General features: G+C 36.4%; 1 pseudogene; it reads right to left on the bottom strand.

The window, feature by feature from the left end:
• Window positions 1-10,257: 10,257 nt before the first annotated feature.
• LOC125157489 (60S ribosomal protein L31-like) lies at window positions 10,258-10,632 on the bottom strand (annotated as a pseudogene).
• Window positions 10,633-10,978: the final 346 nt, after the last annotated feature.

Consider the following 10,978-nt stretch of genomic DNA (forward strand, 5'->3'; position numbering starts at 1 on the left):
GTTCTAGTAAAGGGTGGAATAATACTCTGTGATCTTTTTCCTCAGATTGGCACATGCAAACAGGAATCTTATTTTTCTCTCTTGTTGTATGCCCTAGGAGGATTTTTGATCTATGGAGTCAGAGTCAGAGTCAGGCAGGCTTGCATCAGTAAGATTCCAAGCCTCTTCACCACAGTTCCCAAAGCAGTGGTTCTCAAAGTGTGGTCCTCAGACCAGCAGCATCACTGTCACCTGGGAATTTGTTATGGAAATGCAAATTCAAAGCACTCTCCTCTCCACTAGACCTACTGAATCAAACTTGAGTGTTCTTAGCATCCATGTTTTGACAAGCCCTCCAGGGAATTATGATGCATGCTAAAATTCGAAAGCAACTGCCCTAAAGCATTTACTACCCCAAACTGCATTCTCTCTAAACCTTGAAGCAGCTGGAAAGGTAAAGGAGGAATTGATTTGAGCAGGAAAATATAGGTATGGATTAAGGAATTAAGTAATTAAGGAATTAATTACTTAATCACAAAGATCTTGTTTAGGGTATTTGTGCTTAAGGGAGATCAGATCTTTAAACAGCAACTTTCCTGAAAATAGCTATAAATATTGTGCACACACACAGAATTACAACACTCAACCATATATGTATATATGTATGTGTATGTATGTATATATATATGTTTGTATATGTATATAAATATGCATATATTTATGTATATAATTACATGTTATATACATAATTAAAGCAAATTGACTAAATGAAAATAATCTTTAGAAAGGAGCAGAACATAGCAATTACCAGCAAGGAAATTGAATTAGTAATCAAAACACTCCCAACAAACTAAAGTCTAGGATCACACTTCTTCACAGGTGAATTTTACCAAACATTTAAAGAAGAGTTAATACCTATTCTTCTCAAACTATCCCAAAAAATAGAAGAGGAAGGAAAACTTCCAAATTTATTCTATGAGGCCAGCATTATTCTGATAACAAAACCAGATAAACACAGCACTAAAAAAGAGAGCCACACAGTTGGAGGTTCCTCAAAAAATTAAAAATAGAACTACCCTACGACCCAGAAATTGCAGTACTAGGTATTTATCCAAGGGATACAGGTATGCTGTTTTGAAAGGGCACATGTACCCCAGTGTTTATAGCAGCACTATCAACAATAGCCAAAGTATGGAAAGAACCCAAATGTCCATCAATGAATGAATGGATAAAGATATGGTACATACACACACACACACACACACACACACACAATGGAGTAGTACTTGGCAATCAAAAATAATGAAACCTTGCCATTTGCAAATACATGGGTGGAACTAGAGGGTATTATGCTAAGCAAAATTAGAGAAAGACAAATATCATATGACTTCACTCATATGAGGACTTTAAGACACAGAACAGATGAACATAAGGGAATGGAAACAAAAATAATATAAAAACAGGAAGGGTGACAAAACATAAGAGACTCCTAAATATGGAGAACAGAGGGTTACTTAAGGGGTTGTGGGAGAGGGGATGGGCTAAATGAGTAAGGGGCATTAAGGAATCTACTCCTGAAATCATTGTTGTACTATATGCTAACTAACTTGGATGTAAATTTAAAATTTTTTTTTCAACGTTTATTTATTTTTGGGACAGAGAGAGACAGAGCATGAATGGGGGAGGGGCAGAGAGAGAGGGAGACACAGAATCGGAAACAGGCTCCAGGCTCTGAGCCATCAGCCCAGAGCCTGATGCGGGGCTCGAACTCACGGACCACAAGATCGTGACCTGGCTGAAGTCGGACGCTCAACCGACTGCGCCACCCAGGCGCCCTGAATGTAAATTTAAATAAAGAAAAAAAAAAGAACTACAGGCCAATGTCTTTGATGAACATAGATGTAAAATTCCTCAACAAGTCCTAGCAAACTGAATCCAACAATACATTTTAAAAAATCATTCACCAAAATCAAGTGGAATTTATTTCCAGGATACAAGGGTTCAATATTTGCACATCAGTCAACATAATACATCACATCAATAGGAGGATAAGCGACATGTGATCATTTAAATAGATGCAGAAAAAGCATTTGACAAAGTACAACACACATTCACGATAAAAACCCTCAACAAAGTAGGGTTAGAGGGAACATACCTCAACATTTAAAGACCATGTATGAAATACCCACAATTAACTTCATCTACAATGGGGAAAAACTGACAGACTGAGAGATTTTCTCCTAAGGTCAGGAACAAGGATATCCACTCTCACCACTTTTATTCCACACAGTATTGGGAGTCCTAGACACAGCAATCAGACAATAAAAAGAAATAAAAGGCATCCAAATTGGTAAGGAAAAGTAAAACTTTCACTATTTGCAGATGACATGATACTATATATAGAACACCCTGAAGACTCCACCAAAAACTGCTAGAACTGATCAACAAATTCTGTAAAGTTACAGTATTCAAAATCAATGTGCAGAAATCAGTTGCACTTTTATACACTAATAATTAAGCAGCAGAAAGAGAAATTAAGAAAATAGTCTCATTTACAGTTGTACCAAAAATATTAAGATTCCTAGGAATAAACCTAACCAAAGAGGTGAAAGACCTGTACTCTGAAAACTAAAACATTGATGAAAGAAACTGAAGATGACTCAAAGAAATGGAAAACACAGTATATGCTCATGGATTGGAAGAACAAATATGGTTAAAATGTCTATAGTGCCCCAAACAATATACACATTTAATGCGATCCATATTAACATACCAACAGCATTTTTTACAGAAATAGAAAAAAAGAATCCTAAAATGTGTAGGGAATCATAAAAGACACTGAATAGCCAAAGCAATCTTGAGAAAGAAAAACAAAACTGGAGGTATAACAATTCCATACTTCAAGGTATATTGCGGAACTGCAGTAATAAAATCAGTATGGTACTGACACAAAAATAGATACATAGATTCCATTCTATTGAATGGAATAGAAAGCCCAGAAATAAACCCACAGTTATATGGTCAATTAAGCTTTGACAAAGGAAACAAGAATATGAAATAGGAATAAGAGAGTCTCTTCAACAAATGGTATTGGGAAAACTGGTCAGCTACATGCAAAAGAATGAAACTGGACCACTTTCTTGCACCATACATGAAAACAAACCCAAAATGGATTAAAGACCTAAATGTGAGACCTGAAACTATAAAAATCATAGAAAAGAGCACAGGCGGTAATGTCTCTGACATTAGCCATAGCAACATCTTTCTAGATATGTCTCCTGAGGCAAGGGAAACAAAAGGAAAAATGAACTATGGGACTACACCAAAATAAAAAGCTCTGGAAATCAAATGAAACAATCAACAAAACTAAAAGGCAACCTACTCAATTGGAGAACATATTTGCAAATAATGTATCTGATAAAAGTTTAGTGTCCAAAATATACGAAGAACTTATACAAATCAATACCAAAAAAAAATCCAATTTTAAAAATGGGCAGAAGATATGAACAGACATTTCTCCAAAGAAGACATAGAGATAGCTAATGGCTACATGAAAAGTTGCTCAGTACTCATGATCAGGGAAATGCAAATCAAAACTACAATGAGATATCACTTCACACCTGTCAGAATGGCTAAAATCAACAACACAAGAAACAAAAGATGTTGGCAATGATGTAGAGAAAGGGAAAAGCTCTTGCTCTGTTGGTGGGAATGCAAACTGGTGTAGCCACTCTGAATAACAATATGGAGGTTCCTAAGAAAGTTACAAATAGAACTACCCTACGATCCAGAAACTCCACTACTGGGTATTTACCCAAAGAATACAAAAATACTAATTCAAATATATACATGCACCCCTACGTTTATAGCAGCATTTTCTGCAATAGCCAAATTATGGGAACAGTCCAAGTGTCCATGGATTGTTGAATAAATAAAGAAGTTGTAGTGTATATGTATACAAACACACACATACAATTGAATATTACTCAGCCATAAAAAAATGAGATCTTGTCATTTGCAGAAACATGGATGGTGCTAGAGGGTATAATGCTAAGCAAAATAAGTCAGAGAAAGACAAATACCATATGGTTTCACTCATATATGGAATTTAAGAAACAAACAAGCGAAGGAGAAGAAAAGAAAGAGAAAGAGACAAACCAAGAAACAGACTCTTGAGAACAAACTGATGGTTACCAGAGGGGTTGTGGGTGGGGGGCGGGATGGGTGAAACAGGTGATGGAGATTAAAGAGTACATTTATTATGATGAGCACTGAGTAATGTATTAAATTATTGAATCACTATATTGTATACCTGAAACTAATATAACACCGTATGTTAACTATACTGGAATTAAAATAAAAACTTAATAAAATAAAAGAAAAAGAACAAAAAAAGAACAGAAAGAGTAGAGACCTTTGAGTGTAATAAAATTCTTAGTGAGAGCGACTGATAAACAAAAAAGAAGAAAGCAAGTGAACAAATTTGAAATATATACTAATCAGCAGGTCCAGATAATATGCATTCTGGGATCTTGAGGGAATTCACTAATGATTTCACTAAGACACTGACAACTGGAAAACCTGAGAAAACCCACTTGGGTATGCACCACGTTTTGCCCTGTCAGCATTCTGCATAATGGAGGTATTCTGGCAGCTTTATTCACTGGGCCCTGTCTGCCCTCCATCCCCCTCCCACCAAGGAAAGAAAATATTCAATTTCTAGGTATAGATGATGTAAAAATTAACAGAATATACTTTAAAAAAGTTCTTTTTATATAAATGGATCCTCCTCAGCACTGCATGCTGTAATTCAAGACCCTGGTGTGTAACACATGACAAATGTTTTTCCCAAGGCCTACACAGGGCAGCTGGGCCTATGTGGCCTTCATCTGCTTGTGCTGAGATTTACTAGTTTACAATATGGCAGTGGGAATGGAGAGAGCAAGCTAGGAGCTTTTCCACAGAAAGGGAGTTTGAGATCAAGGCATATTGCATCCTGATGATGTTTTCTCCTTTTGTATGGTCCTGAGACTAAATATGGAGAGACTGGAGAGGCTGGAGTGGCTGAGGAAATATTTGGCTGGAGATACAAACTTCTCAGGGATGAATGAAATTCTCTGATTCCTGGTGCTTCTGGAGACCAAAGGGTTGGGCTGGGTTGGTCACTTCATCAGACCTAAGGCTTAGGAATTCAAGATATAAGTTGGGATCACTCCTTCTACAAACCAGCTAGTGTCCCCACCATACATTAATAGGTCACACTCCTGACCCTAGCCATATGTTTTATCCTTAGTGATATCCATTCACTTCAGAAGTTACTGGGAACAATGGTAGAGCATTCTGTGCAATCCCATCCTGGGGACAAAGAACTCTAAATATGTATTCTTCATGGACAGCACAGATGTTTTGTGGTGATTAATGATTCTAGAGAATGTTGGATAGGGATTTGGTGTGTTAATCTTCCTTTCCTGGATACATTTACATATTCTTAACTAGCTTTTCTCATATTCTAATGAAATCTAGCCTTTCTCTCAGCTCATTTTGATGTGCTGTTTCAACCTCTTATGTAACTTCATGGACCCATACCAAAAAAAAAGTAGAAACAAGGCCATGTGTATTTAGATTGTCATATGTCAGAGGTAGTGATCATTAATGGAATGTTCTATTAATGGAATTACTGATCTAGGGTGTTGTTTATTATCCCAGGACTATCACTATCTAGCTTGGTCATCGTGGAGTCATACTTTTTCCATTATTTGTCCTCAATTTCCTCATTTATAAAGGGTAGGTATTAGATGACATGACCTCTAATATCCACTTCCACTTCTAAATGGAAGTGAATTGTTTGTAGGAGATCATTAATGGATATAATTTTATCATTTGTTGTGTTGACTCTTTAAGAATAACACTTCATGTCCATGGTGGATAAGTTTGTCATTTTGTTAAGACATGAAAGTGAATTTCATAGATGAGGCTGGGGTTTGGGAGAGAGTTGCCTAGCTAGTGAGTGAGCATAACTAACAACCTAGCACCTTCCTCTCAACAGGGTTATATTCTCCTCTATTAGATAGTTTCATGAGGGAAATTAGATGCAATGGTGAATTTGGAAACATAATCCTTGTTTACATGAATGGCCTATTAGTAGACATGAGACTGAATGTCACTGCATATAAAGCCAATTTAGTCTTACATTCTTTGTACCTTAATTTCATCTGTTAAATAGGGATGTATTGATCAGAGGCTTATTTCTCTGTCATGCAAAGCTGACATGGAGGATAAAGACAAGGATACAGCATACCAGCTCTTATGTACTTTGCCCTCTAAATGACACATCACTTCTGCTCATAATTCAATTGGCCAGAACCAATCACAAGGCTCTACCCTTACTGCAATGGAGACTGGGAAATATACGAGAATAAATGGACTCTTTGGTGGATACCAATAGTCTCTGCCACTAGTACCTGCAAAGATAAAGGGATTACTCTTTTCTTCTCATAGCATACAGTGATGTTAACAACAACTACTACTATTTATTTTGAGCCAGATAATTTGCTGAGTGTTATGCATACATTATCTCAACAAATACAACCCTGTAAGGTAGGAACTATTATAACCACAGTTTACAAGTAAATGACAAACTTTGGCACATAGCAATTAAAAGACTAGCCCAAGATCACGTGTGTAATAAGTATCTGAGCCCAGGTTGAGATAGAAGTACATTTAGAATGTAGCAAAGTTCTCCTTCCAGGAAACTAGCTGTCTATCCCATTGATTTTAGACAATGGTGCATAGTACCTAGGCCTGCTCCTGGATTAGAATTCTTAATAGGATTATATTGCCAGAAGGGGTTGTTTTGAAATTTTGTCAGGGTGTTTTTAGTGGTCACATGTTAAAGGGTTCTACTCAGTAAAAGGGAAGGTCAGTAATGTTAGATGTTCTGCAATGAGGACATTCTAACACAATGAAGAATTGTCCTAATTATGTCCCACAAGACTTTTGAATGTTAAGGTGTTCAAGTATGTGTAAGACATGTTTAAAATTACCCAATCCTAGAACCTAAGTAAATTTTGCTTGTAAACATTTTGCTTGCACAGTTATTAAGATATGCTAAATTTTCTGAGAATGAAATGGTTGGAGTGCCTAAGTGATTCAGTTGGTTGAGCATCTGACTATTGATTTCAGCTCAGTTCATGGGATTGAGCCCCACATCAGGCTCCATGCTGAGCATGGAACCTATTTAATATTCTCTCTCTCTCCCTCTACCCCTCTCACCCACTCATGTATGCACTCTCTCTCTCTTTCTAAAAGAAAAAAAGAATGAATGGTTTATTGAACAAAGATTTTACTTTGTTAGAACTTTATTAATAATAATAATAGCTAATACTTATCCACCTTACTATGTGCCAAGCATTGTTGTAAACATGTTATATATATTAACTTTATTGATCCTCACAATACCCTAAAAAGCACATACTATTATTATTCTCATTTTACAGATGAAGAAACTGAAGTGAAGAGAAGTTAAATAACTTGCTCAAGGCCAGCCACACAGCCTTAGCAAATTGCAGTCACCATTTTGGAAAATTCTGTTACTGATGGCAATGCTTCTCATAGTATTTTACTTCATTTTTTAATTTTAATTTTTATTGGTTTTATACATTTATTTATTTAAATTCACACTGTTAACATGCAGTGTAGTATTGGTTTCTGGAGTAGAACTCAGTGATTCATCACTTACATATAACACCCAATGCTCATCCCAAACAAGTGCCCTCCTTAATTCCCATCACCCATTTAGGCCATCCCCCCATCCACTTCCCCTCCAGCAACCCTCAGTTTGTTCTCTGCATTAAAAATTCTATTATGGTTTGCCTCCCCCTCTGTTTTTATCTTATTTTTCCTTCCCTTCCTCCATGTTCTTCTGTTTTGTTTCTTAAATTCCACATGAGTGAAATCATATGATATTTGTCTTTCTCTGACTGACTTATTTCACTTAATATAATACACTCTAGTTCCACCCATGTTGTTGCAAATGGCAAGATTTCATTCTTTTTGATTGCTGAATAGTGTTCTTTTATATATGTATACCACATCTTTTTTATCCATTCATCAGTCAATGGACATTTGGGCTCTTTTCACAATTTGGCTATTGTTGATAGTGCTATTATAAACATTAGGGTGCATGTGCCCCTTTGAATCAGCATTTTTGTATCCTTTGGGTAAGTACCTTGTAGTGTAATTGCTGGTTGTAGGGTAGTTTTATTTTTTTTTATTTTTTAAGTTTATTTCTTTCTTTTGAGAGAGACAGAGAGAGTGTGAGTGGGGGAGGGGCAGAGAAAGAGGGAGAATCTCAAGCAGGCTCCCCTGTCAGCAGGGCCCATGTGGGGTTTGAACTCATGAAGCTGTGAGGTCATGACCTGAGCTGAAATCAAGAGTCAGACACGTACCCGACTGAGCCACCCAGGCACCCCTCTATTTTTAATTTTTTGAGGAACCTCCATGCTGTTTTCCAGAGTGGTTGCACCAGTTTGCATTCCCACCAACAGTGAAAATCATTGAGACTGGTGTGAGGTGATATCTCATTGTAGTTTTGATGTAAGGGAAACAAAAGTAAAAATAAACTATGAGGACTTCATCAAAATAAAAAGTTTCTGCCTAGTGAAAGAAACAATTGACAAAATTAAAAGGCAACTGATGGAATGGGAGAAGATATTTGCAAATGACATATCTAATAAAGGGTAGGTATCTAAAATCTATAAAGAACTTACCAAATTCAACACCCAAAAATGAAACAACCCAGTGAAGAAAAGGGCAAAAGCATCAACAGAAACATTTCAAAAAAAGATATCCAGATGGCTAACAGACATATGAAAAGATGCTCAACATCATTCATCATCAGAAAAATACAAATCAAAACCAAAATGAGATACCACCTCACATCTGTCAGAATCGCTAAAATTAACAACTCAGGAAACAGGTGTTGTTGAGGATTTGAAAACAGGAGAACCATCATACCCTGTTGGTAGGAATGCAAACTAATTTAACCACTCTGGAAAACAGTGTGAAGGTTCCTCAAAAAGTTAAAAATAGAACTACCCTACAATCCCGCAATTGCACTACAGGTATTTACCCAAAGGATACAAAAATACTAATTCAAAAGGATACATGCACACTGATGTTTATAGCAGTGTTATCAACAAAAACCAAATTATGGAGAGACCCGTGTCCATCGGTTGATGAATGGATAAAGAAGATATGGTATATGTATATATATACAATGGAATATTATTCAGCCATGTCATTTGGATGGAGCTAAACAGTATTATGCTAAGCGAAATAAGTCAGTCAGAGAATGATATGATTTCCTTCATATATGGAATTTAAGAAACAGATGAACATAGGGGAGAGAAAGAAAAGACAGGAGACAAACTATCAAAAAGACTTAATTATAGAAAACAAAATGATGGTTACCAGATGGGAGGTGGGCAAGGGTGGGGGGATGGGTTAAAATAGGTGATGGGTATTAAGAAGGGCACTTGTTGTGATGAGCACCAGGTGTTATAATGTAAGTGTTCAATCATTTAATTCTACAAGTGAAACTAATATTATCCTGTATATTAAATGCAATTTAAGAAAAACCTGGAAAATAACCAAACAATAGCCACTTCAGGATTGGTACTATATTTTCCAAATTTTCTATAGTGAACAAACATTACTTTATAATCAGGAACTAAAAAAGAAGACTTAAGGGAAAACAAATAAAATAAAAACAAAGAATTCCCCAAGTTGTATTTGTAAGGCTTTATAGTTGACAAATATTTGGATAATTTATTTTATTGTACTTTTAATTTATTTATTGTTTAATTTACATCCAAGTTAGTTACCGTATGGTGCAACATTGATTTCAGCAATAGATTCCTTAATGCCCCTTACCCATTTAGACCATCCCTCCTCCCACAACCCCTCCAGCAACCCTCTGTTTGTTCTCTATAGAGTCTCTTATGTTTTGTCCCCTTCCTTGTTTTTATATTATTTTGCTTCCCTTCCCTTATATTCATCTGTATTGTATCTTAAATTCCTCATATGAATGAAATCATATGATATTTGTCTTTCTCTAATTTCGCTTAGCATAGTACCCTCTAGTTCCATCCAAGTATTTGCAAATTGCAAGATTTCATTCTTTTTGATTGCTGAGTAATGCTCCATTGTATATATGTAGCATATCTTCTTTGTGTGTGTGTGTGTGTGTATACACAGTTTTATACTTTTATTTGACAATCAGCAATTCTCATCCACATTAACAGTCTGTAGATTTTTGAAAGTGGTGACAGGTATATAGGTAACCAATATATATAGCTTGTTTGGTGAATCCTCATCCTCGTTACGTTTTCTGGACAACCGCACACAGACATATGGAACATTCCTTTTTCCTTTGGTCTAGACAGATTTGTTGAGCCTGGTGTCAATGCACACATCTGGGGTTCCCATCTCCTTCATAGCCAATTTCCGGGTCTCTTTGAGAGCCCGAGGGGCATGCTTCTTGAAACCCACTCCATGGATGCGCTTGGGAATGTTGATGGTGTATGCTCTGGTCACTACCTTATTGATGGCAGAACACCACTTCTTCTTGCCACCTTTCTTTGCGGGAGCCATTCTGTGGGGCCCAGGTTGTAAAGCAGCCATAATTTTTAATTCAGCTTTTTTCCCCCCTCTGTATCAAACATTGCTCTATTTTCACAAAAATTTCCTTATTTAAAATCTCCACAATTGTAACACTGTGGAGACATTTGATAAACATAATTTAAGCAAAAGATACCAAATAAAAAACAGCACATCATGTGTGATTCCATTTACATACAGTTCAATTAGAGTAAAAACTGGTTTATTCTGTGAGTAAAAGGATTTCCTTTGGACCTGGAAGGGTGTGGATGAGGTGCTTCTAGAGTGCTGGTGGTTGTCTCTTTCTCAATCTGGATGCTGGTTACAACGATGTTTTCAG

This window comes from Prionailurus viverrinus, chromosome X (genome assembly GCF_022837055.1).
Source record: "Prionailurus viverrinus isolate Anna chromosome X, UM_Priviv_1.0, whole genome shotgun sequence".
NCBI lineage: Eukaryota > Metazoa > Chordata > Mammalia > Carnivora > Felidae > Prionailurus > Prionailurus viverrinus.